The sequence below is a fragment of the Procambarus clarkii genome, chromosome 21 (genome assembly GCF_040958095.1).
Source record: "Procambarus clarkii isolate CNS0578487 chromosome 21, FALCON_Pclarkii_2.0, whole genome shotgun sequence".
Classification (NCBI taxonomy): Eukaryota; Metazoa; Arthropoda; class Malacostraca; order Decapoda; family Cambaridae; genus Procambarus; species Procambarus clarkii.
In genome coordinates this window covers 13,684,612-13,708,937 of record NC_091170.1, presented here as the reverse complement: position 1 = coordinate 13,708,937, position 24,326 = coordinate 13,684,612, and positions in this window count along the sequence as shown.

The following is a 24,326-nucleotide window of genomic DNA, read 5'->3' as shown; positions in this document are numbered from 1 at the left end:
TTTAATACAGTCATAGCAAAAGTGATGAGATTCGATTGACACATCTACAAGTCTTCCTAATGTTGGAATTTGGAGGAGGAGTAGTGGTTTATTTGACTGATGACTTTTGTAACAGCTTGCTACATTCTTAGTTCTTTCTAGTTGACGCCATTTTTCTACTCTTTGGTATATAGATAAAGTCGGATGGATCGTGTTTAGAAAGTAAAGTGTCAGGGTAGTTAACAGATGGGATGCAATGTAGGCCGTGATGTGGTGGAGGCATCACATCCATCCACAGTTTCTGATCTAATCCAACACAAAATTAAATTAGAAAAGGTTCAGAGGGATGCCACCAGGCTAATCTCCGAGCTGAGGGTATGACCTATGAGGAGAAGTTATAAGTTGTTGTCATTATTATATTTTTTCTGGTCTCAGTTGTAAGAGAGAAATACCCCAGATAAAAAATTACATGAAATCTCAGAGTTGAAAGGAATCCTGCTGTTGGTCAATATTTGGTGAATCTTTGAAAAACTTGAGTGTAGAAAGAAAAGTGTCAGAGTACCTAACAGACAGAATGTGATGACGTGGAGGCAGACTCCATAAGCAGTTTTAAATGTACATATGATAGAGCCCAATGGGCTCAGGAATCTGTACACCAGTTCATTGATAGTTAAGAGGCGGGGGTCTATGAGCCTAAGCTCAGTCTCCTTCCCCAAGCACAACTAGATGAGTGTATACACTGTACGGGAAAGTGTTGGAGTGTAGATGTTCGGCAGTCCTCCAATGGCAGGTGTCAATGCCTGGTCACACTTACAAAAAAAAGATAGACTGCTTGCCTGTTGTCTGTGGTAAGTGAAGAAGAGGAACACGTAAAACACAAAGTATGAACAATGAAACTTTAATATATACTTTAAACATAAATAAAAATAAAGACAAATCTCGGGGAAATGAATAGTGCAATCAAATAACAAAGATAAATGCAAAAACAATGCGAGACAAAATAGTAAATAGTAAAATGGTGCTGAGAATATTGGCTATGGCTGAGACCTCCCTTAGTATACAAAAGCCAGAGAGCTTAGTATGCCAGAGAGAGATGTCAACTCTTTGAACACAAAGAATATTCTGAAGTTGATGGCTGGTCCAGGTTCAGACATCGACTCAGGTAGATGGCGCTGAGGTGCAGTGTGCAGGTGTGCGGTCGGCGAGTGACCAATCAGGAGCAGGCAGGCCAGGATTGGTAGTTGACTGGTTGATGACGAGCCGGCGTGGTGGGTGTGTGGAGTTGGGAGTTTAGGGTACGTTTTGCCTCCTGGTCGAAACGTTTTGTGCTACTGGTGGACGTATCTTGAATGTAGCATCTTATACTTGTAGACTGAACGTAACTTTAGGCAGGGAAGAGCAGGCTCAATCTCTCTTGAAAAAGATTATCGTCACAACTCTCCCCTGAAGCCTGCGGTTCCTGGTGAAGTTACGTCTTCAGGTGGTAGGTGGAGCTGCCTCTAACTCATACACTCTGGAGAGGGCGTCTGCTATGATGTTGTCAGAACCCTTGATGTTGAAGATCTCCAGGTTGAAATTCTGCAGATATTAAGCCCATCGTAGAAGCCGTTGATTGTTGAATTGGGCTTGCTGCAGGAAGCGTAGGGGATTGTGGTCCGAGTAGATGGTGGTAGACCGAGCATCTTGCAGGTACGATTCGAAGTGCTGCAAGTTCAGGACGATGGAGAGTAGCTCCCTTTCGATCGTGCTGTAGTTCCTTGTAGCTGTAGTAACTAACAGGTAGAATCTCCTCGCTTCGTTGTTGCATCAGGACAACCCCGATGCCGGTACCACTGGCGTCGACATGGAGGATGAAAGGCTTCGTGATATCTGGCGAGGCGAGAATAGGATTAGAACATGGCAAAGGAGCACTATTATAGTCCTGTACATTGGGATGAAGATCAGGTAGGATTTCCGATTTGGAAAGCACCGACTCCGTGTTAGTGCTTTCGGGAGAAGCAGGGAAGGTTTCACTGTAGAGGTATGGACCTTTAAATGTGGAGACTGATACCAACACAGTGGGGGAAATACCTTGATACTGCTTCAGGAGGTTGACGTGGCACGACTGGGTCTTTCGCCACCTATCTGGAGTCTCAAGAACGTAGTTGTGGTAGTTTCTGCACTCCTTAATGCGGTAGGGTCCTGAAAACTTGTTTTGCAATGGAGAACCTGGGATAGGAAAATATGCCAACACGAAGTCTCCTGGTTTATATTTCCTTAATTTGCTGCTTTGGTCAAAATTAGTCTTCATCCTCTCCTGAGCTTTCAATAGATTGTCATTAGCAAATTTACGTACTCTCTCTAGAATGTGTTTTAGGTTTTGAAGAAACTGGGGCACATTCTGAGGGTCACTGAAGGTGGCATTATGTAGAGAGTCCTTAAAAGCTTTGAGAGGAGTACGGCACTTACGTCCGTAGAGCATCTCATAAGGAGATACTCCTAGAGACTCATTGGGGAGACTTCTGAAAATGCACATAATGAGATCAAGTTGTTTACCCAGTCCTTCAAGGTGTCATTGCAGAATTTCTTTAGGAGTGCTTTAATAGTCTGATGACTACGTTCAAGAGAACCCTGTGAAGCAGGATGATAGGGGCAGGACAATACCTGTGTGATGTTGAACTCCTCCAGTGTCTTCTTGAAGAGATCACTGGTGAAGTTGGTGCAACAGTCGCTTTGAACCTCTCTTGGAAATCCATACTGGGTGAAGATCTTCAAAAGGTGTTTCACCACAGTAGCAGCCGTAATGTTTTTTACTGGAACTGCTATGGGGAATCTGGTGGTAGGACACATGATAGTTAATATATAGGCGTTGCCAGAACTGGTCCGGGGTAAAGGACCAACACAGTCTATGATGAGTCTGTGGAAAGGTTCCGCAGGCACCTGGATGGGTTTTAATAGAGCCTGGGGAATAGAGATGTTAGGTTTACCTGCCATCTGACATGTATGACACTGTTGTACGTACGTTTTAACATCTTTTACCATTCCTGGCCAGTAGTAGTCTTGTCTGATTCCGTGGTAGGTTTTGTTAAAACCATAGTGAGAAAGAGCTCCGTGGGCCAGGTGTAGAATATCGGGCCGTAGGCTGGTGGGAATCACTAGTTGTTCGACATTGGCCCAATCGTCATCCTCCTTCAGCTTGCTGGGTCTGTATCTGCGGTAGAGCAACTCATTCTCAAGGAAGAACCCAGGGATACTGTCAGGTTGAGTCTCAGCCTGGAAGAATAATGGTGTTAATGATTGATCTTCCCTCTGTAACTTATGGAACTCAAAACTGGTAAGATTTGGGGGTAGATTCTGAGGGTTTTGAGGGACAGCGGTAGCAGTAGAATCAGCTGGTTGCGAGCGTGCAGCTTGGGCACGGGTGGTCACCAAAACCGGAGGAGAAACTTTATCACTTTCTTGGACCTCTGCTGGAACATATTCAAAGATGGGATTATCCATTACAGAGGTACACACCTGGGGTTTGTCCGTGATGATAAGGTTGGACGGTTGCAGATCTTCTGCTAAGTCGTTGCCCAGGAGAAGTTGCACTCCAGGCATGGGAAAAGGCTTTTCCCTGATGGCGACTTGGACTTCACAGGTCGCGAAGGGACAATCCAGGTGGACTCTGGCAAGGGGATACGGAGTGGTAGCAGGGAGGTCAGTGATAAAGACGGTTTCCCCGGTGTAGGTGATGTTAGGCACAGCTGATTTCAATATAACGGACTGAAGAGCCGCTGTGTCCCTCAAGATCTTCAATTTGAAACGTCCCTCCGAATCTGTACCGTTGGTAGAGACAGTTCCAGGATACAGGTGTTTACTGAAAAGAGAAAGATCATTAACATGAACACCAACATTCATCACAGGCTTACCGGACTTAGGAGTCTGTTTGGGTTTAGTAGATTCATTGCTATTGTATTGAGCCTTCCCACATCTATCTATGGTATGTCCATAGAGTTTGCAATACTTACAATACAATTGTGAGCTCGCTTCATCTGTACTCACTTTATCGTAACTGTACCAAGACTTCTTACTGGGAGGTGGTGATGGTGTAAGCCGGTGGATGAGGCTGTAGGTGTCAGCCGACTTCGCACATTTGATGTAGTCGGTTTCTTCTTTATCTGCTAGATATAAACGGACGGAAGGGGGAACACGTCTCAAGAATTCCTCAACTAGCATGAGGTTGACGAGTTCTGCAAATGTAGAGACATGTGCTGCTTCCAGCCATTTCATGAAATATCTTTTCTTGGTATTGGCAAATTCTAGAAAGGTGGTGGTACTTGCCTTAAGATGGTCACGGAATTTTCGTCTGTAGCTTTCGGTGGAGAGAAGGTAGGCGTCCAAAACTGCTTGCTTCAGAGTCTGGTAGTCATTCTCAGACGCTAAGGTACTGAGAGTAACTGCAGCTCTACCTGTAAGATGCACTCTGAGAAGGGTGGACCATTGATCTGCAGGCCAGCTAAGTTTATTAGCTAGGGTCTCAAAGGTGGTAAAAAAGACATCAATCTCTATCTCAACGAATGGTGGCATTAACTTACTTGCATGGGAGATATTGAAACTTATGGGAAGACTAGCGGAAGCTTGCTGGCGTTGAGTGTGATATGTAGTTTCCAACGTGAGTTCTTGTTGACGACATTCTATAGCCATAGCCGCTTGCTGTTTGTCATGCTCGCGTTGTATCTCCAGGTGGCGTTGTTTTGCTTCAAGCGGTACTCGCTCACGCTCTCTGAATAGGACCATCTCACGTTCTTGCTCTTCTTTCCTCATTGCAGCCTCTCTTTCCTGCTCTTCTTTTCTTATTGGAGCTTCTCTTTCCCTCAGTTGTAGAGCATCTTTTGCCAGGGCAGCCTCTCTTGTTCTTCTTTCCTGATGGCAGCCTCTCGTTCTCTCATGTGGATAGCTTCTTGCTGTTGCTCCCTCTCGAGCTTTGCAAGTTCGAGTTTGAGTTTCAAAGTTGCCAAATCATGTTTATCTGCAATATAATAAGTTTCGTGAGTTTCAGAGTCAATCTTCCCTTCATCTAAGAGGTGATCCATAATTAAGTTATGCAATTCATTTTTATTGGCTCCATGGGGAACATCTAGTTGATACTCGTGTGCAAGAGTTTATAATTCGGTCCTCTTGGCACGACATAAGGTCCCTATTTCACCTACTGGATCGTTACGAAAAGCTTGGTGACGAAACATTGTGAAAGATAGCAAATAAATGTACAACGAATATAGTTGTGATATGGTAAATGTTAGAAACAGGATAACGTGGCAACTGGTAACTATCCTGTGGAATTTTAATCTTTAACAATTAATGTTAATTTTAGGATGGTAAATGATTAGTCAATCAAAATCGCAGGAAATCTTGTATCCGGTACTCAATGTAAGAGAATAAGGGCAAGAAAATCCTACTAAATAAATGAAACTGAGTTTCTAGAACAAATGAAACATTTAATTGCTCCAAAAGTGAATTAGGTAGTCCAAGAACGTAGGCATACCTTGCCGAGTCTCTATAGGACAGAAGCAAGGGTTTCCCACTAAATGAAATATGATACTTACAGAATTAGCGAACTTTGTGCTCTGAATAAAGAAAGCTAATTCCCTACCTAAGTAAATATCATCATCTCTGACCGACGTGTAGGGGTGCGAGTGTCAACTGGTGACGAGAACTGCTGCTGAGGTCCCAACTCAGCAACGTAGTCCGTGCTAGAGGAACTATGGCCCTCTTATCCTCCTTCGGTCGGATTGCAGAAGATAGGGTGCTTTGACCCGAAGACAAACCAAAGTACCAGGGTACCACAATAATGATCTGCCGATAATGTGAGAAATATCCTAGGGACGAAAGGCGGTAAACACGAGTAATAACACGGAGGGAGAGATGACCAATTAAGAGAATGACTGAGGCCTCCAGTCACCACGTAATCCAAAGTTATCCACACTCACTATATGCTACTCTCGGAATGCACAATACACACAGCACCATATAAATATGAAAATTAATGATAATATTGAAAAGCAACTTTAGCAAAGCCAAGTACGCTTATCACAAATTGATGTTCTAGTACTAGTACCTGAGTGAAGCTCCTAGGACAGGCCCCCATTAAATGTGATGGGAAAGTGTTGGAGTGTAGATGTTCGGCAGTCCTGCAATGGCAGGTGTCAATGCCTGGTCACACTTACAAAAAAAAGATAGACTGCTTGCCTGTTGTCTGTGGTAAGTGAGAGGGAGGAACACGTAAAACACAAAGTATGAACAATGAAACTTTAATATATACTTTAAACATAAATAAAAATAAAGACAAATCTCAGGGAAATGAATAGTGCAATCAAATAACAAAGATAAATGCAAAAACAATGCGAGACAAAATAGTAAATGGTAAAATGGTGCTGAGAATATTGGCTATGACTGAGACCTCCCTTAATATATAAAAGCCAGAGAGCTTAGTATGCCAGAGAGAGATGTCAACTCTTAGAGCACAAAGAATATTCTGAAGTTGATGGCTGGTCCAGGCTCAGACATCGACTCAGGTAGATGGCGCTGAGGTGCAGTGTGCAGGTGTTCGATCAGCTAGTCACCAATCAGGAGCAGGCAGGCTGGGATGGGTAGTTGGCTGGTTGATGACGAGCCGGCGTGGAGGGTGTGTGGAGTTGGGGGTTTAGGGTACGTTTTGCCTCCTGGTCAAAACGTTTTGTGCTACTGGTGGACGTATCTTGAATGTAGCATCTTATACTTGTAGACTGAACGTAACTTTAGGTAAAGAAGAGCAGGCTCAATCTCTCTTGAAAGAGATTATCGTCACAACACACATACACATATTGGATGAAAATAAAAATTCAACCTGTATATATGAAACTATATTCTCTATTTGTTTTCTTTTTTTAGTAAGTATTAAATGACAGTAATAATATTTTATTTACTTACTAAAACTAACAAAAAATAATGAGAGTTTAGTTTTATATATACTGTATACAGTCAACCAGACCACAGAGCTAGATTAGACACGTTTGGACAATTTTAGGCATCCTAGGGAATTATGTTATATAATAAACCCCTTGAAAATTTCTTTAAAAACTTATGATGACAAAAAAATCAGCTGTGTTATGCCAAAAATTACATAGAACGAGAACTTCAAGAAATTGTTCTAATTTGTTAGTTGCTGTCATTATTTGTTTTTCTTTATTCAGTTGTAAGAGATAAATACATTAGAAAAAAGATTTCATGAAATCTGAAGGCTGAGAGGAATCATGCTCTTTGTCAATGTTTGGTGAATCTTTGGAAAACTTGAGTGTAGAAAGAAAAGTGTCAAAGCAGCAACTCCTAAATTAATATTCTCTTGGATGCCTTAAATTGTCCACACGTGTCTAATCAAACTTTGCGGCCTGGTTGACTGTATTACAGTATATATATAACTAAACTCTCTTATTCTTTCTTTTTTATATAAAATAATAATAATAATAATATGTACTTACTAAAAAAAGAAATTATTGAGTATAGTTTCATATATAATGGTGTATTTTTTTATTATCCATTGTGTGTGTGTGTGTGTGTGTGTGTGTGCAATCACATAGTTGTACTCACCTAGTTGTGCTTGGGGGGATTGAGCTTCGGCTCTTTAGTCCCACCTATCAACAGTCAATGAACTGGTGTGCAGATTCCTGAGCCTAATGGGCTATACCATATCTACATTGGGAAACAAGACATGATCACTTCTTTATACAATTCTCTGGAAATAAAAAACTGGAAAGAACTAAAAATGTTCCTTGTTGTTACAAATTCCACCAGTCTAATAAACCATTACACCTCCAAATTCCAACATCATAGCAAATCGATTGACTCTTATTTTATTGCTTGGAAACCTATATATCTTCCATGTTGACATCCATTTGTGGAAATTCCCTTAAACAATTGATTCTATTATTCATGAAACTCCTGTAACAAATTCCACATAATGGAAGAGAAGGGGGGATAATATGGTGCTTTTACCACATCAGTTACTTGGAAGGAAACCAAAAGATATTTTCACCATATCAGTTATTTAAGGCGTCATGTTGTTCTGTATGGAACTAGAAGACACTAGTCCTTCGGTACAACTTCTCCAATAAACCACATGGGTCTAATTTAACTTTGTGGTTTCTATATAAAAAATACAAAAAACATATATGTTCGGGAATAGAATATTCACATATTTAATACTTATTGTATTAGTTATTTTATGTCTGTTCATTACGATAACATCTATTATGAATACAGGTATGTATATATATATATATATATATATATATATATATATATATATATATATATATATATATATATATATATATATATACATATATACATATATACATATATATATATATATATATATATATATATATATATATATATATATATATATATATATATATATATATATATATATATATATATATTGGCAGCAGGTTTTCTTTCAAACATGTTTCATTGAATATGACCGCATATTCTGTATTTATTATTTTCTGGTTTAGGGCTTCTATCCCTATACACAATAATACACTCTATACAATACATGTAGAGTAATACACTCTATAGTAAATCACTTCTTTTCTTCACCTTAAAAGTACGAAAATGAGTTTTGGAGAACTCCTATTCCAATTAAGCCCTGATGCTAAGAAAATAGTTAGAGGGATAGAAGCCCTAAACCAGAAAATAATAAATACAGAATATGCGGTCATATTCAATGAAACATATATATATATATATATATATATATATATATATATATATATATATATATATATATATATATATATATATATATATATATATATATATATATATATATATATATATATATATATATATCGTACCTAGTAGCCAGAACGCACTTCTCAGCCTACTATGCAAGGCCTGATTTGCCTAATAAGCCAAGTTTTCATGAATTAATTGTTGATTGACTATTTGATTCCATATATGGTATGTTGATTGAGTGCATCTAAAAAAATCATTGACAATGCGATTGGAATGATATTCAGAGAGGCTTCATAGATCTCATATTTTAAAACGATCTTGGGTTTTTAATAAAAACGAACCCTAAATGATTATTTTTAACGTGCCTAAAAAGCTTTCCCAACACACCTACTGCATCCTATAATGTTGATTGAATGCATCTTTAAAAAATCATTGACAATACGATTGGAATGATAGTAAGAAAGGTTTCATAGATCTCATATTATATAACGATCTTGTGTTTTTAATGAAAGCGAACCATAAAGAATTATTTTTAAGGTGCCTAATAACTTTTCCAATACATAAAGCTGCATCTTATAATGTTGAGTGCATCTATAAAAATAAATCATTGGCAATGTGATTGGAATGATATTAAGAGAGATTTCATAGATCTAATTTGAGTTTTTTAATGAAAGCAAACCATAAACGATTATTTTTAATGTGCCTAAAAGCTTTCCCAATGCACCAACTGCATCTTATAATGTTGACTGAGTGCATCTATAAAAAAAAAGTAATTGACAATGTGATTAGAATGATATTAAGAGAGGTTTCATAGATCTAATATTTTAAAACGACCTTGTGTTTTTTAATGAAAACGAACCATAAACGATTATTTTTAATGTGCCTAAAAGCTTTCCCAATACTTCAAATTGAGAGATTCGTCATAGTCCGGGCTGCTTGGAACATTTTGTTCTGCGTAGCTGAATCCAGTTTTTATCTTTTTGGTGGGGGGTTCTCCTCCTTCTCCTACTGTTTGGGATTCTCCTCCTCCATAACGAGCTTGTAATAACTGTGCTATGTGCATTCCTAATGCTTGTGATTCTCTTCCTCGTTCTCCTCCTGCTGTTTCTGATTCTCTTCCTATTTCTTCTCCTCCTACTGTTAGTGAATCTCTTCTTCCTCCTTTTCCTCCTACTGTTTGTGATTCTCTTCCTCCTCATATTGTTCGTGATTCTCCTCCTCCTTCTTCTTCTTGTGATTCTTTTGTTGTTTCTTCTTCTCCGACTTCCACATCAATGTTAAATTTAATGCTAGCAAATGTGTCTGAGGAATAAATATTCTTAGCCAACATTTTATATTCCACCTCATTATTACCGTCTTGAAGTTAAAGTTTCATAACCACAAATGGGGGTAGTGAATTTTCTTTCATTGGGAAATTATCCGTATAAAATCAACAATAAAATATATCTTGACTTGCAGCATGGGTACATGATATCAACAATTTGTTCATGTCAAATCGTTTTCCTTCCTTTTGAAATTTTATACGTGATGCTTCTAAATTGTTCTTTAATTTGACGTCTTCTATTTCATTTAGATCTATATAAATATCAGGTATGAAATTCTGGAAATTCCATGGAAATATTAATATAATTGGATTTTTTGTATAATATCTCCAATCAATATTAGAATTTGTATATAGTTTATGTACATAATATGCAGAATAACCATTGTTAAAGTATTGGTGGATTTTATCATAATAACTAAGGAATTAATTAAAGGGTTGAATTAGTGTCTTGCCAGTTTCAGCAATATTTTTAGGATTATACGAAATTGGTGGTTTGGGAACAATAAAGAGACCTTTATAAGTTTTTATGTCTTCGATAAATGGCGAGATAATGATTCTACAAGTTTCGATTTCATTTTGTATTTTCGAAGTTCAGACGAATCTGTTTGACAAACGTATTCTTTTGTTTCTTGGGCATATTCTTTTGTTTTCTGCGGTAGTTCAGAGAAATCTGCTTGACAGATGGAGGATTGTAATAATTCTCGAAGTAATTCATGAGGTAGTTCGTACGGATTCCATTTGACTGATGACGTGAGGAACGCCAGAGGACTCGTTTTCACTTGTTTGTAATTCTCCTCCTCCTCGTCCTCCTCCTTGTCCGGCGTCTTGTAATTCTCCTCCTCCTCCTTCTCTGGCATCTTGTAATTCTCCTCCTTCTCCGGCGTCTTGTAATTCTCCTCCAACCCTTTCTCCTGCGTCTCGTAATTTTCCTCCGTCTTGTAATTCTCCACCTACTCCTTCTCCTGCGTCTCGTAATTCTCCTCCTCTGTGTGATTTTTTTGCTGTTTCTTCTTCCCTGATTTCCACCACATTAATGTTAAATTTAATGCTAGTAAATGTGTCTGAGGAATTAATATTCTTAGCCAACATTTTACATTCTACCTCATTATTACCTTCTTGAAGTTCACGTTTCATTACCACAAATGGCCGTAATGAGTTGGATTCTTCTTCCGTTGGGATATCATATTTATAAAATCTTTGAACAAATATATCCTGACTGGCTGCATGGGAACATGATATCCACAGTCTGTTCATGTAAATTGGTTTCGTTCCATTTTGTGATTTTGTACGTACTGCTTCTATATGGTTCTTTAATTGGATATCTTCTATTTCATTTGAATCAGTATAAACGTAAGGTTTGAAATCAAGAATATGTCATGGAACTATTAAAACAATTGGGTTTTTGGAATAATACCCCTTATCATACACAGAATTTTGCCATACTATAATTATGTAAAAAGGTTCTTTATTATACAAATATCGGTGGGCTTGATTATAATTTGAAAGGAAGTCATTAAAAGGTTTTATTACTGTATTCTCAATTTCGAGTCTATTCTTAGGATTATACGAAAATGGTGGTTTAGGAATAACAACGAGACCTTTATAAGTTTTTATATCCTCGATAAATGGGGAAAATAATGATTCCAAAATGAATTTCCTGATGGCAGATTGTACTGTTTGGGTGATGATGGACTGTAACGTTTCTGGGAATACTTCAGGGGAGGACTCTGTTTGACTGATGACAGACTGCATTGTTAGATTGAAGAATGATTGTAACTTTTGACTGATGATAGATTGTAATGTTTCATGAGGCAGTTCAGAATCCTTACTTTGTAGTGTTTCTTGAGGTAGTTCAGAAGCCTCAATTATAAATGTTTCTTGAGGCATTTCAGAAGCCTCGGTTTTTATTGTTTCTTGAGGCAGATCAGAGGCCTCAGTAGTTAATGTTTCTTGAGGCAGTTCAGATGCCTCAGTTTTTATTGTTTCTTGAGGCAGTTCAGAAGCCTCGGTTGTTAATGTTTCTTAAGGCAGTTCAGAGGTCTCAGTTTGTAATGTTTGTTGAGGCAGTTCAGAGGTCTCAGTTGTTAATGTTTCTTGAGGCAGTTCAGAGGCCTCACTTTTTATTGTTTCTAGAGGCAATTCAGAAACCTTACTTTTTTATTAAGTAAATAATATAATATTAATTATATTTAGTAATTACTCAAAAAATAGAAAGACTAGTTACATATATTCTGGTTGAAGTTTTATTTTCATCCAGTATGTGTGTGTGTGTGTGTGTACTCACCTATTTGTGCTTGCGGGGGTTGAGCTTTAACTCTTTGGTCCCGCCTCTCAACTGTCAATCAACTGGTGTACAGATTCCTGAGCCTACTGGGCTCTATCATATCTACATTTAAAACTGTGTATGGAGTCGGCCTCCACCACATCACTGCCTAATGCATTCCATCCGTTAACTACTCTGACACTGAAAAAGTTCCTTCTAACGTCTCTGTGGCTCATGTGGGTACTCAGTTTCCACCTGTGTCCCCTTGTTCGCGTCCCACCAGTGTTATCCTTGTTTACCCGGTCGATTCCTCTGAGGATTTTGTAGGTTGTGATCATTTCTCCCCTTACTCTTCTGTCTTCCAGTGTCGTAAGATGCATTTCCCGCAGCCTTTCCTCGTAACTCATACCTCTTAGTTCTGGGACTAGTCTAGTGGCATACCTTTGGACTTTTTCCAGCTTCGTCTTGTGCTTGACAAGGTACGGGCTCCATGCTGGGGCCGCATACTCCAGTATTGGTCTTACATATGTGGTGTACAAGATTCTGAATGATTCCTTACACAGGTTCCTGAACGCTGTTCTGATATATGCCAGCCTCGCATATGTCGCAGACGTTATTCTTTTTATGTGGGCTTCAGGAGACAGGTTTAATGTGATATCAACTCCTAGATCTTTCTCTCTGTTCGTTTTATTAAGTACTTCATCTCCTATTCTGTATCCTGTATCTTGCCTCCTATTTCCACTGCCTATTTTCATTACTTTGCATTTACTCGGGTTGAACTTCAACAGCCATTTGTTGGACCATTCACTCAGTCTGTCTAGGTCATCTTGTAGCCTCTTACTATCGTCCTCAGTTTCAATCCTCCTCATAATTTTTGCATCATCGGCAAACATTGAGAGAAACGATTCTATACCCTCTGGGAGATCATTTACATATATCAGAAACAGTATAGGTCCAAGGACCGACCCCTGCGGTACTCCACTCGTAACGTCTCGCCAATCTGAGACCTCACCCCTCACACTGACTCGTTGTCTCCTGTTACTTAGGTACTCCTGTATCCAACGGAGTACCTTCCCTTTCACTCCAGCCTGCATCTCCAGTTTTTTCACTAGCCTCTTGTGTGGCACTGTATCAAAGGCTTTCTGACAATCCAAAAATATGCAGTCTGCCCACCCTTCTCTTTCTTGCCTTATTTTTGTTGCCTGGTCGTAGAATTCAAGTAACCCTGTGAGGCAGGACCTGCCATCCCTGAATCCATGTTGATGCTATGTTACAAAGTTCTTTCGCTCCAGGTGCTCCACTAGCTTTCTTCGCACAATCTTCTCCATCATCTTGCATGGTATGCAAGTTAGGTTATGTGTGTGTGTGTGTGTGTGTGTGTGTGTGTGTGTGTGTGTGTGTGTGTGTGTGTGTGTGTGTGTGTGTGTGTGTGTGTGTGTGTGTGTGTGTGTGTGTGTGTGTGTGTGTGTACTTCTTAGGTTGTGTTTGGGGGGATCGATCTACGGCTCTTTGATTTCACCTCTAAATTGTCAATGAATTAATGTGCAGATTCCAGGGCCTATTAGGCTCTATCATACTGTACCTACATTTGAAACTGTGTATACGGAGTCTGCTTCCACCTCATCACTGCACAGTGTATTCCATCTGTTAGGTACTCTGACAATTTTCTTTCTACACTCTAAGTTTTCCAAAGCCTCACCAAACATTGACCAAAAAAACGATTCCTTTCAACCCTCAGATTTCATGAAATCTCTTATATGGGGGCACCTCTCTCTCTCTCTCATAACGAACCATAAATATTTATTTTTAATGTGCCTAATAGCATTCCCAATACATCAACAAAATCTTATCATGTTGAATGCACCTTTTAAAATAATTATTGAAAATACGATTGGAATGATATTAGGAGAGGTTTCATAGATCTAATATTTTAAAACGATCTTGTGTTTTATTACTTGAAAGCAAACATAAACGATTATATATATGGTGCCTAATAGATTCCCCCACACACCAACTGCATCTTATAATGTTGAATGAATCTTTAAAAAAATAACTGACAAAACGATTGGAATGATATTCAGAGATGTTTCATAGATCTATTGTTTTATAACGATCTTGGATTTCTAATGAAAACAAACAATATACGATTATTTTTAATGTGCCTAATAGCTTTCCTCAACACTCCAACTGCATCCTATAATAATGAGTGCATCTATAAATATCCGTGACAATGCAATTGGTTTTTTGGCAGGCAGGTTATGGTCACCTGATGATCATGTGATCAGCGTGATCTCACGTCTAATAATGGTGTCTGACTCATCCTCTATGATGATTCATCTGATCACGTGAACATCAGGTGATCTAAACACTCCCATTGGTGGAGAAAAACTTTCCACCGGTCTAATCTAGCTTTGTGGCCTGCATAACTGAATACAGTATATATAAATCTAATCTCTTATTCTTTTTTTAATAAGTAAATAATATAATATTATTATTTAGTAATTACTAGAAAAAAATAGAAAGACTAGATACATATATACTGGTTGAAATTTTATTTTCATACAGTATGTGTGGATGTGTGTGTGTGTTACCTGGTTGATGGGGTTCTGGGAGTTCTTCTACTCCCCAAGCCCGGCCCTAGGCCAGGCTTGACTTGTGAGAGTTTGGTCCACCAGGCTGTTGCTTGGAGCGGCCCGCAGGCCCCCATACCCACCACAGCCCGGTTGGTCCGGCACTCCTTGGAGGAATAAATCTAGTTTCCTCTTGAAAATGTCCACAACCGCGGACCTCTGATGTTTATACAGTGTTCTCTGATTGTGCCTATGGCACCTCTGCTCTTCACTGGTTCTATTCTACATTTTCTTCCATATCGTTCACTCCAGTACGTTGTTATTTTACTGTGTAGATTTGGTACTTGGCCCTCCAGTATCTTCCAGGTGTATATTATTTGATATCTCTCTCGTCTTCTTTCTAGTGAGTACATTTGGAGGGCTTTGAGACGATCCCAATAATTTAGGTGCTTTATTGCGTCTATGCGTACCGTATATGTTCTCTGTATTCCCTCTATTTCAGCAATCTCTCCTGCTCTGAAGGGGAAAGTGAGTACTGAGCAGTACTCAAGACGGGACACCACAAGTGACTTGAAGAGTACAACCATTGTGATGGGATCCCTGGATTTGAAAGTTCTCGTAATCCATCCTATCATTTTTCTGGCTGTCGCAATATTTGCTTGGTTATGCTCCTTAAACGTTAGGTCGTCAGACATTATTATTCCCAAATCCTTTACATGCTGTTTTCCTACTTTGGGTACATTTGATTGTGTTTTGTACTCTGTATTATGTTTAAGGTCCTCATTTTTACCGTACCTGAGTACCTGGAATTTATCACTGTTAAACATCATGTTATTTTCTGATGCCCAGTCGAAAACTTTATTAATATCATCTTGAAGTTTTTCAATGTCCTCAGCCGAGGTAATTTTCATACTGATTTTTGTCTCATCTGCAAAGGATGATACGAAGCTGTGACTTGTATTTTTGTCTATATCTGATATGAGAATAAGGAAAAGCAGCGGTGCAAGGACTGTACCCTGAGGTACAGAGCTTTTCACTGCACTTGGACTAGATTTTATATGGTTGACCGTTACTCGCTGAGTCCTGTTTGACAGAAAACTGAGTATCCAGCGTCCTACTTTACCGGTTATTCCCATTGACTTCATTTTGTGTGCTATCACGCCATGGTCACATTTATCGAAAGCCTTTGCGAAGTCCGTGTATATCACATCAGCATTCTGTTTTTCTTCTAATGCCTCAGTGACTTTGTCGTAGTGCTCAAGTAGCTGTGAGAGGCACGAACGATCTTCCCGCTCGAAATCCATGTTGGCCTGGGTTGTGAAGGTCATTGGTCTCCATGAAATTGGTGACCTGACTCCTAATCACTCTCTCAAATACTTTTATGATGTGCGATGTTAGTGCCACTGGTCTATAATTTTTTGCCAATGCTTTGCTCCCTCCCTTGTATAGAGGGGCTATGTCTGCTACTGTAAGTGCATCTGGTATCTCCCCCGTGTCCAAGCTCTTCCTCCACACTATACTGAGTGCCTGTGCTACCGGCACTTTGCATTTCTTTATAAATATTGAATTCCATGAGTCTGGACCTGGGGCCGAGTGCATGGGCATGTTTTCAATTTCTCTTTCAAAATTTAGTGCGCTCGTGTTTATATCAGTTATATTTACAGGGGTTTGAATATCCCGCATAAAGAAATTGTCTGGATCTTCCACCTTCATGTTGTTTATTGGAGTGCTAAACATGTCCTCATACTGCTTTTTTAGCATTTCACTAATTTCTTTGTCATCCTCCGTGTATGAACCTTCACTTGTACGAATAGGTCCAATACTGGCAGTGGTTTTTGCTTTTGATTTCGCATATGAGAAGAAATATTTTGAATTTTTCTTTATTTCCTGAATTGCTTTCTGTTCTATCTGCCTTTCTTCAGTTTCATATGAGTGTTTCAATTTCCGCTCGATTTCTTCAATCTCCCTATTTAAATTATTCCTTCTTTGACGGGAAATTCGTGTGTGCATAGGCAGTTCCGTTATTTTTTTCCTGCGTTTATAGTGTCGTCTGCGTTCTCTTTCTACGTTAGATCTCTTTCTGGCTTTCCTCAAAGGAACATGTTTCAGACAGACTTGATACGCTTCAGAAGTCAGTTTTTCTATTCCTTCTGTAGGACTTGTATTACTTAGAACAGTTCCCCATGGAATGTTTGTAAGTTCCCTCTTATTATCTCCCAGTCTATTCTTTTATTATTAAAATTTAATTTACTGAATAGCCCCTCTTGCTTTATCAACGTTTTAGGTCTATTCTGACTATTGATGGTCGTTTGCACTTCAATGAGTTTGTGATCTGAGTATGTGGTATCTGATATCGTAATGACTCTGATAATGTCTTCATTGTTCGTAAAGACCAGATCTAGAATATTTTAATTTCTCGTTGGCTCCGATATCTGCTGATTGAGTGAAAATTTGTCAAAGAATCTAAGTAGTTCTCTAATCTGTGGTTGGTTAGGTCCTGATAGATTTCCTGGTATAATATTATTGTTTGCTATTTTCCACCTGAGACTAGGCAAGTTGAAGTCACATAGGAAGATAATATCAGGTATCGGGTTCTCCAAATTATCAAGGCTATTCTCTATTTTGCTTATCTGTTCTGTGAATTCCTCAGCCGTTGCATCTGGCGGTTTGTATATTAGAATAATCACTAAATTTATTTTTTCTATTTTTAATCCCAGTACCTCTACCACCTCATTTGTAACGTTTAGGAGCTCCGAGCATACAAGGTCTTCCCTAATATACAGACCCACTCCTCCATGTGACCTAATTTTCCTATCACACCTGTATAGGTTATATCCTGGAATCCAGTTCTCACTGTCCAACAGAGTGTGTGTGTGTGTGTGTGTGTGTGTGTGTGTGTGTGTGTGTGTGTGTGTGTGTGTGTGTGTGTACTCACCTAGTTGTGTTTGCGGGGGTTGAGCTCTGGCTCTTTGGTCTTGCCTCTCAACCGTCAATCAACAGGTGTACAGATTCCTGAGCCTATTGGGCTCTATCATATCTACACTTGAAACTGTGTATGGAGTCAGTCTCAACCACATCACCTCCTAATGCATTCCATTTGTCAACCACTCTGACACTTAAAAAGTTCTTTCTAATATCTCTGTGGCTCATTTGGGCACTCAGTTTCCACCTGTGTCCCCTTGTGTGTGTTCCCCTTGTGTTAAATAGACTGCCTTTATCTACCCTATCAATTCCCTTCAGAATCTTGAATGTGGTGATCATGTCCCCCCTAACTCTTCTGTCTTCCAGCGAAGTGAGGTTTAATTCCCGTAGTCTTTCCTCGTAGCTCATACCTCTCAGCTCGGGTACTAGTCTGGTGGCAAACCTTTGAACCTTTTCCAGTTTAGTCTTATCCTTGACTAGATATGGACTCCATGCTGGGGCTGCATACTCCAGGATTGGCCTGACATATGTGGTATACAAAGTTCTGAATGATTCTTTACACAAGTTTCTGAATGCCGTTCGTATGTTGGGCAGCCTGGCATATGCCGCTGATGTTATCCGCTTGATATGTGCTGCAGGAGACAGGTCTGGCGTGATATCAACCCCCAAGTCTTTTTCCTTCTCTGACTCCTGAAGAATTTCCTCTCCCAGATGATACCTTGTATCTGGCCTCCTGCTCCCTACACCTATCTTCATTACATTACATTTGGTTGGGTTAAACTCTAACAACCATTTGTTCGACCATTCCTTCAGCTTGTCTAGGTCCTCTTGAAGCCTCAAACAGTCCTCTTCTGTTTTTATCCTTCTCATAATTTTAGCATCGTCCGCAAACATTGAGAGAAACGAATTGATACCCTCCGGGAGATCATTTACATATATCAGAAACAAGATAGAACCGAGTACAGAGCCCTGTGGGACTCCACTGGTGACTTTACGCCAATCGGAGGTCTCACCCTTCACCGTAACTCTCTGCTTCCTATTGCTTAGATACTCCCTTATCCACTGGAGCACCTTACCAGCTACACCTGCCTGTCTCTCCAGCTTATGTACCAGCCTCTTATGCGGTACTGTGTCAAAGGCTTTCCGACAGTCCAAGAAAATGCAGTCCGCCCAGCCCTCTCTTTCTTGCTTAATCTTTGTCACCTGATCGTAGAATTCTATCAAGCCTGTAAGGCAAGATTTACCCTCCCTGAACCCATGTTGGCGATTTGTCACGAAGTCCCTTCTCTCCAGATGTGTTACCAGGTTTTTTCTCACGATCTTCTCCATCACCTTGCATGGTATACAAGTCAAGGACACTGGCCTGTAGTTCAGTGCCTCTTGCCTGTCGCCCTTTTTGTATATTGGGACCACATTCGCCGGCTTCCATATTTCTGGTAGGTCTCCCGTCTCCAGTGACTTACTATACACTATGGAGAGTGGCAAGCAAAGAACCTCTGCACACTCTTTCGAAGTTTCAATACCTGTTCTTTCACTGTTGTTTTCTTTCTGATGTGACTGTGGAGTAGCTTTGGTTCGATCTTGGCTTTGTTTGCTATATAATTTTCAAAACTTTTCTCTGCTTCTCTTCTCACCCTGACGTACTCATTCCTGTTTCTCTGGTATCTTTCTGCTTTCTGGTGTTCTGTTTTTCCGGAAGTTCCTCCAGGCCCTTTTGTTCAGTTTCTTCGGTTCCATACATGCCCTAATCTACCATGGATTCTTCTGTTGCTTCTCGGATTTTTCCCTTTGGGCCGGGATGAACCTATTTACTACCTCCTGACACTTTTGGGTAACATAGTCCATCATACCCTGTACAGACTTATCTCTGAGGTCTGTGTCCCAAGGTATTTCACTTAGGAAACTTTTCATCTGTTCATAATTCCCCTTTCGGTATGCCAGCCTTTTGATTCCTAGTTCTTTTTTGGGGAGATAAGTCCTAGCTCTACCAGGTACTCAAAGTTCAATACACTGTGGTCACTCATTCCCAATCTATCCAATCTTCCTCACATGGTTGAAGTCTCCCATAATTAGTAGTCCAGATCCATTCCTGCTAGCAACAGAAGCTGCTCTTTCTATTATGTTAATTGTTGCCATGTTGTTTCTATCATATTCCTGTCTAGGTCTTCTGTCATTTGGTGGTGGATTATATATGACTACGACTATAATTTTTTCCCTCCATTTGTTACGGTACCTCCTATTTAGTCACTGAAACCTTCACAGCCCTGAATATCCATAATATGTGTGTGTGTGTGTGTACTTCTTAGGTTGTGTTTGGGGGGATCGAGCTTCGGCTCTTTGATTTCATGTCCTATTGTCAATGAATTAATGTGCAGATTCTAGGGTCTATTGATCTCTTTCATACTGTACCTACATTTGAAACTGTGTATACGGAGTCTGCCTCCACCTCATCACTGCACAGTGTATTCCATCTGTTAGGTACTCTGACAATTTTCTTTCTACACTCTAAGTTTTCCAAAGCCTCACCAAACATTGACCAACAAAACGATTCCTTTCAACCCTCAGATTTCATGAAATCTCTTATCTGGAGTACCTCTCTCTCTCTCGTAACGAACCATAAATATTTATTTTTAATGTGCCTAATAGCATTCCCAATACATCAACAAAATCTTATCATGTTGAATGCATCTTTTAAAAAAATCATTGACAATACGATTGGAATGATATTAGGAGAGGTTTCATAGATCTAATATTTTAAAACGATCTTTTGTTTTTTCATGAAAACGAACAATAAAACCTTGCTTTTATTGTGCCTAGTAGCTTCCCCAACACACCAACTGCATCTTATAATGTTGAATGCCTTTTTAAAAACATCATTGGCAATAGGATTGGAAAGATATTCAGAGAGGTTTCGTTGATTTATTATTTTATAACGATCTTGGGTTTCTAATGAAAACAAACCATAAACGATTATTTTTAATGTGCCTAATAGCTTTCCCCAACACTCCACCTGCATCCTATAATATTGAGTTCATCTATAAAATTCCTTAACAATGCAATTGGATTTTGGGCAGGCAGGTTACGGTCACCTGATGATCATGTGATCAGCGTGATCTCACATCCAATAATGGTGTCTGACTCATCCTCTATGGTGATTCATCTGATCACGTGAACTAAACACTTTCCCATTGGTGGAGAAAAACTTTCAACCGGTCTAATCTAGCTTTGTGGCCTGCATAACTGAATACAGTATACATAAAACTAAACTCTTATTCTTTTATTTTTATTAAGTAAATAATATAATATTATTATTTAGTAATTACTAAAAAAAAAGAAATTGAAAGAGTAGTTACATATATACTTGTTGAAATTTTATTTTTATCCAATATGTGTGGGTGTGTGTGTGTGTGTACTTCTTTAGTTGTGTTTGGGGGGGATCGAACTTCGAACCTCTTAATTGTCAATGAATTAGTGTGCAGATTCCTGGGCCTATTGGGCTCTATCATATCTACATTTGAAACTGTGTATACGGAGTCGCCTCCACCTCATCACTGTGAAATGTATTCCATCTGTTAGGTACTCTGACAATTTTCTTTCTACACTCAAAGTTTTTCAAAGCCTCACCAAACATTGACCAACAAAACGATTCCTTTCAATCCTCAGAATTCATGAAATCTCTTATCTGGGGTCTCTCTCTTTCTCTTAACGAGCCATAAATATTTATTTTTAATGTGCCTAATAGCATTCCCAATACACCAACTGCATCTTATAATGTTGAACGCATCTTTCAAAAAAAATATTGACAATACGATTAGAATGATATTAAGAGAGGTTTCAAAGATCTAATATTTTATAACGATCTTGGGTTTTTAATAAAAGCAAACCATGAACGATTATTTTTAAGGTGCCTAATAGCTTCTCCAACACACCAACTGCATCTTATAATGTTAAATGCATCTTTATAAAAATCATTGACAAAACTATTGGAATGATATTAAGAGAAGCATAATAGATGAAATATTTTATAACGGTCTTGTGTTTTTTAATGAAATCGAGCCAATAAGGATTATTTTTAATGAGCCTGAATGCTTTTCCAAGACAACAACTCTTTCTTAAATTTTTGAGTGCATCTATAAAAATCATTAACAATGCGATTGGAATGATATTAAGAAATGTATAGAGATACGGGAACGATGTGATTTTATTTCACAATGTTCCCTATTGTTAACGTGATACATATCACATTACCTGTTATTTAAAATGTACCTTTTTAGAGAGTGATGGATACAAATATTTGTTGGATGTTTTTATTCGGATAAGCCACTGGCAATGTCTATAGTTCAAAGATTAATGTCATCTATAATTTATTTATTTATTTATATATATATGCAATAAGTTACATTTGGTTTATGAGAGTACATAGCATGATGTGTTCACATTCTTGTAAAGCTATTAGTAAGCACAGCGTTTAGGGCAGGTTCCTAATCTAACAGATAATATAAAGAGGTAATTTTTAGCAAAATGGCGGGATTATTCAGATCATCCTTAAACTCAATAAAATAATTGTCTAAATTATCCTTACTCGTTTTTATACTTTTACTGTACATAGTAGAGTCAAGTCGATGTATGTTCTGTATTAACAACTCGTTTATTAGGTTGGATATTTATTGCCATCTCTCAGGCCTGGTTCCCCCCCCCCCCCGCATGTTGTGATGGATGATGGTGGTTTGGGTTCAGTACTGGCAGTAAGTACTGCCTTTCCATTCTTATTAATAATATTATGCGGTAAGCGGTGACTCACTATTAAGTGGAGGGGAAACTTTAAGTGTAAATTGATGATGAGAATCAGGAAACAAAAATAATAAGTGCCATGAAATTTAATAAATTTATAAGTTGTTTAGCTAGAGGGGCTATTTTCTGGGCATAAGAAACAATTGATTTGTATTGATATTGATGATAGGTTAATACAAATGTAGTTAATAAAATAGCACATATACAAATTATTAATGACACTAATGATTTATAAATATTTGTTCCTAGTAGATAAAATGTGACTATTAAACCAATCAAAAAAGACAGATACATAAAAGAAATTGTCCAATTTTTAATTTTCTTACCGACATTGACTTTTTCTGGTGCTATTTATGTATTCTTATTATTATTTTGCCCATGAGAATTTGTTATTGGACCCCAGTAAGAATCTTCATGTATTCTGTTAGCTGTTCTCAACTCTGCAACATGCGGCTGGGGTAATAACTGAGGCAGTTGTTGAGGATTTACAATATTCTTTGTTGATGTGGTTGTTATTAAGAAAGTGGAGTATGTGTCATCGTGGTAAAAGCAATTTACTTTTATTTTTTTAAATTTTACATTTAATTAATCTGTCACTATCAAAGAGTGTTAGTGCCTTTATTCGATGGCAATTCATGAATATTAGGGCTTCCCCCAGTGGGATAAAAGGTAGTTTTTGCTTCATCCAAACGATGGCTGAAAAGAAAACGATGTATATACTTCTCAGTTGTTGGTCACATCAGAAATCACAAAAGAATGATGCATCAAATTAAAAAATTCACAATAGGCCGTGATGAGGGTTCGAACTTACTCCCAGGATGATCCATGACACACCTAAGTTGACAATGCCACGACATGGCATAGTGAATGTGTGTGTACTCACCTATTTGTGCTTGCAGGATCGAGCATTGACTCTTGGATCCCGCTTTTCCAGCTATCGGTTGTTTACAGCAATGACTCCTGTCCCATTTCCCTATAATACCTAGTTTTAAAAGTATGAATAGTATTTGCTTCCACAACCTGTTCCCCAAGTGCATTCCATTTTTCCACTACTCTCACGCTAAAAGAAAACTTCCTAACATCTCTGTGACTCATCTGAGTTTCCAGTTTCCACCCATGTCCCCTCGTTCTGTTATTATTACGTGTGAACATTTCATCTATTTCCATTTTGTCAATTCCCCTGAGTATTTTATATGTCCCTATCATATCTCCTCTCTGCCTTCTTTTCTCTAGTGTCGTAAGGTTCAGTTCCCTCAGACGCTCTTCATATCCCATCCCTCGTAACTCTGGGACAAGCCTCGTCGCAAACCTCTGAACCTTCTCCAGTTTCTTTATGTGTTTTTCAGGTGGGGGCTCCATGATGGCGCGGCATACTCTAAGACAGGTCTCACGTAGGCAGTGTAAAGCGCCCTAAAAGCCTCCTCATTTAGGTTTCTGAATGAAGTTTTAATTTTCGCCAGTGTAGAGTACGCTGCTGTCGTTATCCTATTTATATGTGCCGCAGGAGTTAGATTAGGTGTCACATCCACTCCCAGGTCTCTTTCTCGAATCGTTAAAGGAAGGCTGTTCCCCTTCATTGTGTACTGTCCCTTTGGTCTCCTGTCACCTGATCCCATTGCCATAACTTTACATTTACTGGTGTTAAACTCCAGTAGCCATTTCCCTGACCATCTCTGCAACCTGTTTAAGTCCTCTTGGAGGATCCTACAATCCTCGTCTGTCACAACTTTTTGTCATTAAT